General features: G+C 53.5%; 1 long non-coding RNA gene across 1 annotated transcript; it reads right to left on the bottom strand.

Moving 5' to 3' along the window:
• Positions 1-463: 463 nt before the first annotated feature.
• On the bottom strand, positions 464-3,359 carry LOC139358283 (uncharacterized). Its single transcript, XR_011613013.1, has 3 exons — positions 3,245-3,359; positions 934-1,030; positions 464-806 (listed from the first exon to the last, which is right to left on the bottom strand). It is a non-coding gene; the product is annotated as an uncharacterized lncRNA (long non-coding RNA).
• Between the last annotated feature and the right edge of the window lie 5,338 nt (positions 3,360-8,697).

The following is an 8,697-nucleotide window of genomic DNA, read 5'->3' as shown; positions in this document are numbered from 1 at the left end:
GTGTAGTGGCGCCATCTCAGCTCACTGCAATCTCCACCTCCAGGGTTCAAGCGATTCTCCTGCCTCAGCCTCCTGAGTAGCTGGGATTACAGGCATGCGCCACCATGCCCGGATAATTTTTGTATTTTTAGTAGAGACGAGGTTTCACCATATTGGTCAGGCTGGTCTCGAACCCTTGACTATGTGATCCACCTGCCTCGGCCTCCCAAAGTGCTGAGATTACAGGTGTGAGCCGCCGCACCCGGCCCACATACACAATTTTAAATTTTCCGGCAGCACATCACATTGGACACTTAAAATATATATCGTTTTTATTTGTCGATTGCACCTCAGTAAAGCTGGGGGTAAGATTTCTAGCAGTCACGTTAACAAGGTAAAAAGAGACAGGTGACATTAATTTTAATAACAGATTTTATTTAACCTATTATATATGAAATATTAGCATTTCAGCAGGTAATGCGTATAAAAAATTACTGAGACAGTTCATAGTCTTTTTTTTTTCTAAGTCTTTAAAATCCAGTGTGTATTTGACACTTAAAGCACACCTCAGTTTCTGCTGGTCACACTTCGGGTTCTTGTAGCCACAAGTGGCCAGCGGCTACCATATTGGACAGTGTCAATGTAAATGATCCAACACGTAATGAACTTCATCCTTTTAGCTCCCCTGAAAGCCACGTGTGTTCTCAGAAAGCTCACCGACTGCAGAAGAAATGTCTGTGGGCCTCCAGAGGTCTGTAGATTGCAGTTGGAGAAGTACTGACGGGCATTTCACATGCAATCGGATCTCTTCCTCTAATGGGCACTGGCTGTGAGGATAAGTGGGAAGGAAGAAAGAACAGGAACAGGCTCACCAAACCTGAGAAACAGAGGCCCGTTCCCCCGTCAGCGCTCACAGCGTCTTCGGAGTCAAGGGGCCCGCTCCTAGCTGCTTACGCTGGGGGTCTTAAGCGCCCGGATCCTCGCTTCCACGGCCACTCTCCACCCCCTCGATATCCACACCTCAGGGCTTCCGCTGTCTCCTAGTTTCTACCTGGAAATAAGAGAACCTTCCAACAGGGTGGCTTTCCACGGCTTTATCTGCTGTGCGTGGCCCCTCCCTCCACATGTGGACCCACCAGGCTTTGTGTTTAGGGTCATGTAAAACGCGGTTGCAATCCTTCAGGTCGGTGGTTCTCAACCCACCGTGATCTGCCCTGTCCCTTGCAGCCTCTGGAGACTGTTGGTTGTCAAAGCTGGGCTAAGCCCCTAGCATCTGGTGGGTAGAGCCATACATGCCACTAGATACCCTATGAAGCAGGGACAGTCGCCTCACACTCAGCAAAGAATTATCCAGCCCCAAATGTCAATAGCACAGCAGTCAAGAAAACCTGAGCTTCAGGGAAAGAGGCTTTTCGCTGGCAGGGGAAGCCGGAGGCCTGAAGGCAGGAGGGGGACTGCGAAGGTCGGCGCCTTGGGGCACGTTGGCAGTGGGAGAAAGCAGCCTGGCCCTAAAAATGTCGTCTGCACTTGCAGGCTGCAGAGGGCTTCTTCCTATGATATTGCCACGGGGTGAGCCACAGATCGCCTTGATGACGTTAAGAGGGAGTGAAATTGAAGCCTCTGAATATCTATGTGGCAAACCCAGGCCAGCATCCATGACATGTTAAAAGACGAGAGCTTGTCCACAATGCTCTGATGTGCCACAAAGGAAACGTAAAAAATACTGGGGCTAAGGGGCAGCAGGGCATAAAAGAACAAAATAGCCGTTTTCAAATTTCTGAAGCAGTCACTGGTGAAAACAATAGGATCCTCCTCCTCCACCTCCTTCCCCCCTTCTCCTCCTCCTCCTACCCCCTCCTCCTCCCCCTCCTCCCCTTCCTCCTCCTCCTCTCCTCTTCCCCTCCTCCCCCTCTCCTCCTCCTCTTCCCCCCTTCTCCTCCACCTCCTTCCCCTCTCCTCCTCCTCTTCCTCCCTCTCCTCTTCCCCTCCTCCCCCTCTCCTCCTCCTCTTCCTCCCTTTCCTCCTCTTCCTCTCCTTCCCCTCTCCTCCTCCTCCTCCCCCCTCCTCCTCCCCTCCTCCCCTTCCTCCTCCTCCTCTCCTCTTCCTCCCTCTCCTCCTCCACCTCCTTCCCCCCTTCTCCTCCTCCTCCTACCCCCTCCTCCTCCCCCTCCTCCCCTTCCTCCTCCTCCTCTCCTCTTCCCCTCCTCCCCCTCTCCTCCTCCTCTTCCTCCCTCTCCTCCTCTTCCCCTCCTCCCCCTCTCCTCCTCCTCTTCCTCCCTCTCCTCCTCTTCCCCTCCTCCCCCTCTCCTCCTCCTCTTCCTCCCTCTCCTCCTCTTCCCCTCCTCCCCCTCTCCTCCTCCTCTTCCTCCCTCTCCTCCTCTTCCCCTCCTCCCCCTCTCCTCCTCCTCTTCCTCCCTCTCCTCCTCTTCCCCTCCTCCCCCTCTCCTCCTCCTCTTCCTCCCTCTCCTCTTCCCCTCCTCCCCCTCTCCTCCTCCTCTTCCTCCCTCTCCTCCTCTTCCTCTCCTCCCCCTCTCCTCCTCCTCTTCCTCCCTCTCCTTGGCCTCCTACCTCTCCCCCTCCTCCCTCTCCTCTTCTTCTCTCCCCTTCTCCTCCCTCTCCTCCTCCTCCCTCTCCTCCTTCTCCTCTTCCCTCTCCTCTACCTCTTCCTCCCTCTCCTTCTCCCCTTCCTCCCTCCCCTTCTCCTCCTCCCTCCCCTTCTCCTCCTCCCTACCCTCCTCCTTCTTCTCCTCCCTCTCCTCCTCCCTCTCCTCTTTCCTCCTCTCTTCCTCCTCCCCCTCTCCTCCTCCCTCTCCTCTTCATCCTCTCTTCCTCCTCCCTCCTTTCCCTCTCCTCCTCCTCCCTTCCCTCCCCTACTCTTCCTCCTTGCCTCTCCTCTCTCCTCCTCCCTCTCCTCCTCTTCTTCCTCCCTCTCCTCTTCCCTCTCCCCCTCCTCCCTCCTCCCTCTCCTCCTCCCTCCTCCCTCTCCTCCTCCCTCATCCCTCTCCTCCTCCCTCTCCTCCTCTCTCTCCTCCGTCTCCTCCTCCCTCTCCTCCTCCCTCTCCTCCTCCTCCCCCCTCCTCCGCCCTCTCCTCCCTCACCACCTCCTCCTCCTCCCCCCTCACTCCGTCTCCTCCTCCCTCTCCTCCTCCCCTTTCTCTTCCCTCTCCTCCTCCTCCTCCTCCTGGGATGGGTTTGCATAAAGTGTCCTTAGCCCGGGAACTGCCATGGGGGCTCTCAGCTCTTGGATGCCTTACAAAACAGTTACTTTGAAATATTTGGTGGCCAAAGAGAAATCCAAGTCGTTAGGGAAAATTATAACCAAAATGACAGCAAAATTCTCTCCTCTGGAAGGGCTTTGAGTCCAGGTCGTCAGTCAGACATTGCCCCCATTCCTTGGGCTTTTATGAGACGTGGAAGAGCGAACGTGGAGGGTTCCAGAGCGTTCTAGCAATTATCGTTTTAACCCTTGCAGAGCGCACTAATTCCAGCCCATTCATTCTTCTACGAACCAGGCCCTGTTCTAAGCTCTTTGCAGTATGAGATTCAGAAGGCCTGACTGTCTTCTCATTTCCCGGCAGGAAATCTAAGGCACAGAGAGGTTAGGTAAGTAACCCAAGGCTTCCCAGCCTGGGAGGTTCCAGAGGCCGGATTCACACCAGGCCGTTAGTCTGACCCGACATCAGGCCGCGATGCTGCTCCGCATGGAGATGTGGGTGCTGGAGGCGGGCACCCCAGCTTGCCAAAGCCAAGACGCGCGGAGGTTTTCACCCAGGAAGCCTCTCCCCGAGCCACAGCACGGACCCTTCACCGGCCCAAAGCCTGAGAGGAGCTCAAGGCCCCGCGGCTCCCTCCCTCCCTCCCTCCCTCCCTCCCTCCCTCCCTACCGTGGATGAGAAACCCCCGCCCCGCACTTCATCTGGAGGCCGCAAACCAATGGAAGGGCGAGGAGGCGGCTTGTTCCTGGGACTCTCCGGCAACTCCAAGGAGCCACTGGAAACCCGCAGGTGACCCCAGCCGCCAGCGTTGGCACCAGAGGAGTGCCAGCATCTTCCAAACGCGCTGGCATGAGGGCGGCGAGCTCGCTTCCTGAGGGAGGGGCTGCAGGGGTGTCTGCGGGGCCAGCCAGGCCTGGCTTGAAAGCATCGAAACAGCCTGCGGTGTAGTCGAGCGTGAGTGTTGGTTCCAACACAAGATGCCCATTTGTCCACTCGGTTATTGGTTCTTCACGTGCTCGTCCTGAGCCCGCGAACTGCCATGGGGGCTCTCAGCTCTTGGATGCGGTAAAAACCAGTTGCTTTGAAATATTTGGTGGCCAAAGAGAAATCCAAGTCATTAGGGAAAATTATAAGCAAAATGACAGCAAAATTCTCTCATCTGGAAGGGCTTTGAGTCCAGTTCGTCAGTCAGACATTGCCCCCATTCCTTGGGCTTTTATGAGACTGTGGAAGAGCGAATGTGGACGGTTCCAGAGCATTCTAGCAATTATCGTTTTAACAAACAGGGCTCTTTTCTAATATTCACATTCCTTTCGCATGGCCTCACGAAAATACAAACATTCACTCCATCCGCAAAAAATGCAGGCGCTCTGGGAGGAAAGAGCCACCGGCTCAGCCCCCTGGCCGGGTTGCAGCCACAGGAGATTGATTGTATCTGCTCCCGGTTTCCCGTGCGGACTGTGTCTGACTCCTGAGAAGAGATACCGCACCCCTGGGTGGGCACTGCCACGACCAGGCGAGAGGTCCGGAGCGCCTGGGACCCTCCGTGCAGGAGGCCGGGCTACGGTGGGCAGGGTCGGCCCTGCAGACAGGGCCTTTCCTCCAGTGCCTTCATTGTGGAGAGGAAGGAAGAGGGCTCCCTGAGCCCTGTTTCGAGGACTGCCCTGATACAGTTCTTTCATGTTCATCTGATTTTCTTGGGTCTGATCTGTTACTAACCTCAGAGGGAACCAGAGTAAGATTTTGGACTCAACCACTGCAGTTATCCTCAGGTAGTCAGCCCACCGTGCTGATCTGTGGTCAGTATCTGAAGGGCACACAAGGGCTTAAACTAGCACTGGGCCTGATTTCGGAGGCCATTATGCAACTGGGTAGCCAAGTGTAACAACATCCTGTGCTACTTCCAAGAGCACAATGGACAGGCCCGTCCTTGAGGAGGCGGACCAGGAGGTGGGAAGACCTTGGGAGGCACTAATTTTACCAAAACAAAGTGGAAGCATTCCATGTTCTGGAAAGTGTGATTGGCGCTGACTGTGTGACTGTGAAAAGGAGCGTAAACCTCGGCATGAAATGAGCGCTCGTATTGTTTGGGGCATGTTTTAAAGCAAGTAATACTAATTTTTTTTAAGTAAACTGTGATTTACAGTTTTTCTGAGAACAACCCAAATTCCCATCACTGAGGGTGGTGTATACCAAAAAGCCCTTAAACAGAATGAGGCCTATCTGTGATGTGGCCCCGGAAATGATCACTAAGATGTAGGGTCCACTGAGGAGAAAGACGATGTGACGAAACAGTGCACAGAGTATGTCACTACATGAAAAGAGAACTTTATTCCACGGCTATAAACATGTGTGTGAATGCAGAGAAAAAAGACTTGCAGGATCCACTCCAAAGCTGAGGATCGTCATCTCCCAGGAAGAAAGTGGGATTGTCCTGCAGAGAGAAGCAAGCAGCAAAGAGGCTTTTCCCACTTCACCCTGTATGTTTCCAATCTATTTCAGTCTCTGAGAATGGAAAATATATTTGGGTATTAATTGCATAACTTTAAAAAGCAACAGAGAAACAGAAAGGGACATGCTCGCTTTGGCAGCACATATACTTAAAAAACAAAAAATAAACAAAAAAACCAGAAAAGTGGGGGAAGAAGTTGGATTCATACCCATAAATAAGAATTATAATTTGTTTAAACAGCTGGGCACAGTGGCTCACGCCTGTAGTCTCAGCACTTTGGGAGGCCAAGGCGAGCGGATCTCTTGAAGTCAGGAGTTCGAGACCAGCCTGGCCAACATGGTGAAACTCTGTCTCTACTAAAAATACAAAAATGAGCCAGGCGTGGTGGCGCACACCTGTAATCCCAGCTACTCAGGAGGCTGAGGCAGGAGAATCGCTTGAACCCAGGAGGCAGAGGTTGCAGTGAGCTGAGATTGTGCTACTGCACTTCAGCCTGGGCGACAGAGCAAGAACCTGTCAGAAGAAAGAAGAAAGAAGAAGAAAGAAGGAGAAGAAGGAGAAGAAGAAGGAGGAGGAGAAGGAGGAGAAGAAGGAGAAGGAGAAGAAGAGGAAGAAGAAGAAGAAGGAGAAGGAGAAGAAGAAGAATTTGTTTAAATGCATGCCTCAATTGGCAGGACACCTGGGTTTGGTGACTTTTTTAAAGCTGAAGACGCTTGCTAGATTGCTAGTAGAATACAAAGAGGCTTATAAAACACCAAGGAGGCTTATAAAGCGTCTTCAGTGTGCTGCGGACCCCTAACCCACTGCAGAGTAGAGGACCTCCAGGGACTTGCAGGCAACAGGTGTCACCGCAGGCCGAGAGGTCACCAGTGTGAGTTTGGGACCAGAGTCCAGCTTCCAGCCTGCAACGGCCACATGCCCGCTGTATGGTCTGGACCATTCACTTCACCTCTTTAATGGAGTTAAAAATAGTACCTACCTCACTCATCAAAGAGTGACTGAAGCCAGGTGCAGAGGCTTACCCCTGTAATCCCAGCACTCTGGGAGGTGGGCAGATCACTTGAGTCTAGGGGTTTGAGACCAGCCTGGGCAGCATAGTGAGACCTCATAGCTACAAAAACAAAAGAGAAAAAACAACTAGCCGGGCGTGGTGGCACCCGCCTGTAGTCCCAGCTGCTCAGGAGGCTGAGACGGAGGATCACTTGAGCCCAGGGGGTTGGAGGCCGAGATCGTGCCACTGCACTCCAGCCTGGGTGACAGAGCCAGACCTTGTGTCAAAAAAAAAAAAACAAGTGAGATAAGAACATGGGATGTGCTTAAGGACTTCTTGGGACAATTTCTGATTGTTCTAGAATACTGTAGAATACTGGCTATTATTACTGAAGCACCACTAGGGGCTCCTAATAGAATGCATACCACCACCCCAAATCCAGAATGCAGGAGAACTTTCCACTAGCCAGAGTCAGGTTTCAAGGCCCCACACGCGGCAGCGGGCAAGTATTTGTTAAGCACTGTCAGTGCCCACCTCGGAGGGCTCCGGCAAGGAGTGGAGCCGGAGCTTCTCCAGGACCCTCATTCAGGCACATTAGCAGCCAGTACCAAAAAAAGGTAAGGACATACTGCCCGGGCCCAGCACTGACTGCCCTGGGAGTGGATAAATGTGGGGCGCAGGCCATCCAGTCCTGTCCTGGGGAGAGGGCAATCAGGTCAAGCTTCTCAGCGGAAGCAACATCTAAGAGTGGAAAAGTCAGGAGGAATGAGAAGGTGTCCCGGGTAGAACTCAGGAGCAAATGCTTAGCGGTGAGAGGGACCGTGACACACACCCAGCCACGCAGGTGCTGCAGGTGGACTTGGAGATAGGAGTGTGGGCAGACAGGCCCACGAAGTAACAAATAAAAGACGGTTCGCACCTAATAAAGTATCTGTCACGCCACACACCCTGTCATAGCAGAGCTCCCCGCTGGGCTGAACGTGGGGCCTGGATAGCTGCACCATCCATGGAAAAAGTGTGCACGGACTCTGGGCATTTCCAGCAGCAGCAGAAGGGCGCTCTCGGGCTGGGAGACACCGAGGAAAGTCCGTGCCCACAGGAAATCCCTTAGAAAATGCCCTCCACGGCGAATCAGCCTTGTTGCACAAACGTCATACAAGTGAGAGGTAACTAGAACCTCAACGATGCAGAAACTCCCGTCGTACTTCCCTCTGCAGGCACCGGCAGGTCACGGTTTCCCCAAGCCTGGACCTCAGGGCTCTTCTAATGCAGTGTCCTTAGCTGTGTGCTGCAAGGGAAAGCTGGTGGCGTGGAGCAGGGGACAGGCCCCACCTCCTTTCAACAGTGGCCTCGAAAAGCCCAGCCCAGGAAGGCCGTCAACAGGGGGGAAATAGACCTGAAGGTCGAGAGCGACTGGGTGAGTACAGGAGGGTGAATTCCGGTCCTAGAATGAAACCTAGTGAAGTAGAGAGACTGGTTCCCAGACAGAACTCATCCCCAACTCTCCTGGAAGAAACAATAAGACAATCAAGATTTATACCCGACCATTTGTTTTCTTTTCGGTGACATGGGCAAATCGTTGCTTACTGTCCTAGTTTTCCTTTCTGCCCTTGGTTTGTTATGGATTCACCTCAAAAGAAGCGATAGCCTGAGGAATCCCAGAGCCCAGCTCCCCACTGGCCCTGCTGTCTTCGAAGACCAAGAGCCCTGTGTCATCACAGGACCCCATCACCCGGGCCCAGGGGACCAGATCTAGTGTGGCCAGAAGGAGCTGGGCCAGGGGAGCTCCCAGTTGGGAATTTCACTCAAGAAAAGGGAGAATCGGCCAGGCGCGGTGGCTCATGCCTGTAATCCCAGCACTTTGGGAGGCTGAGGCGGGCGGATCACAAGGTCAAGAGATTGAGACCATCCTGGCCAACATGGTGAAACTCCTTCTCTACTAAAAATACAAAAGTTAGCTGGGTGTAGTGGCGCACGCCTGTAGTCCCAGCTACTTGGGAGGCTGAAGCAGGAGAATTGCTTGAACCAGGGAGGCAGAGGTCGCAGTGAGTAGAGATCGT

This window comes from Macaca nemestrina, chromosome 14, assembly GCF_043159975.1.
Source record: "Macaca nemestrina isolate mMacNem1 chromosome 14, mMacNem.hap1, whole genome shotgun sequence".
NCBI classification, from domain to species: domain Eukaryota; kingdom Metazoa; phylum Chordata; class Mammalia; order Primates; family Cercopithecidae; genus Macaca; species Macaca nemestrina.
Note: the sequence above shows the minus strand (reverse complement) of the source record. Positions and strands in the feature narration are given on the sequence as shown.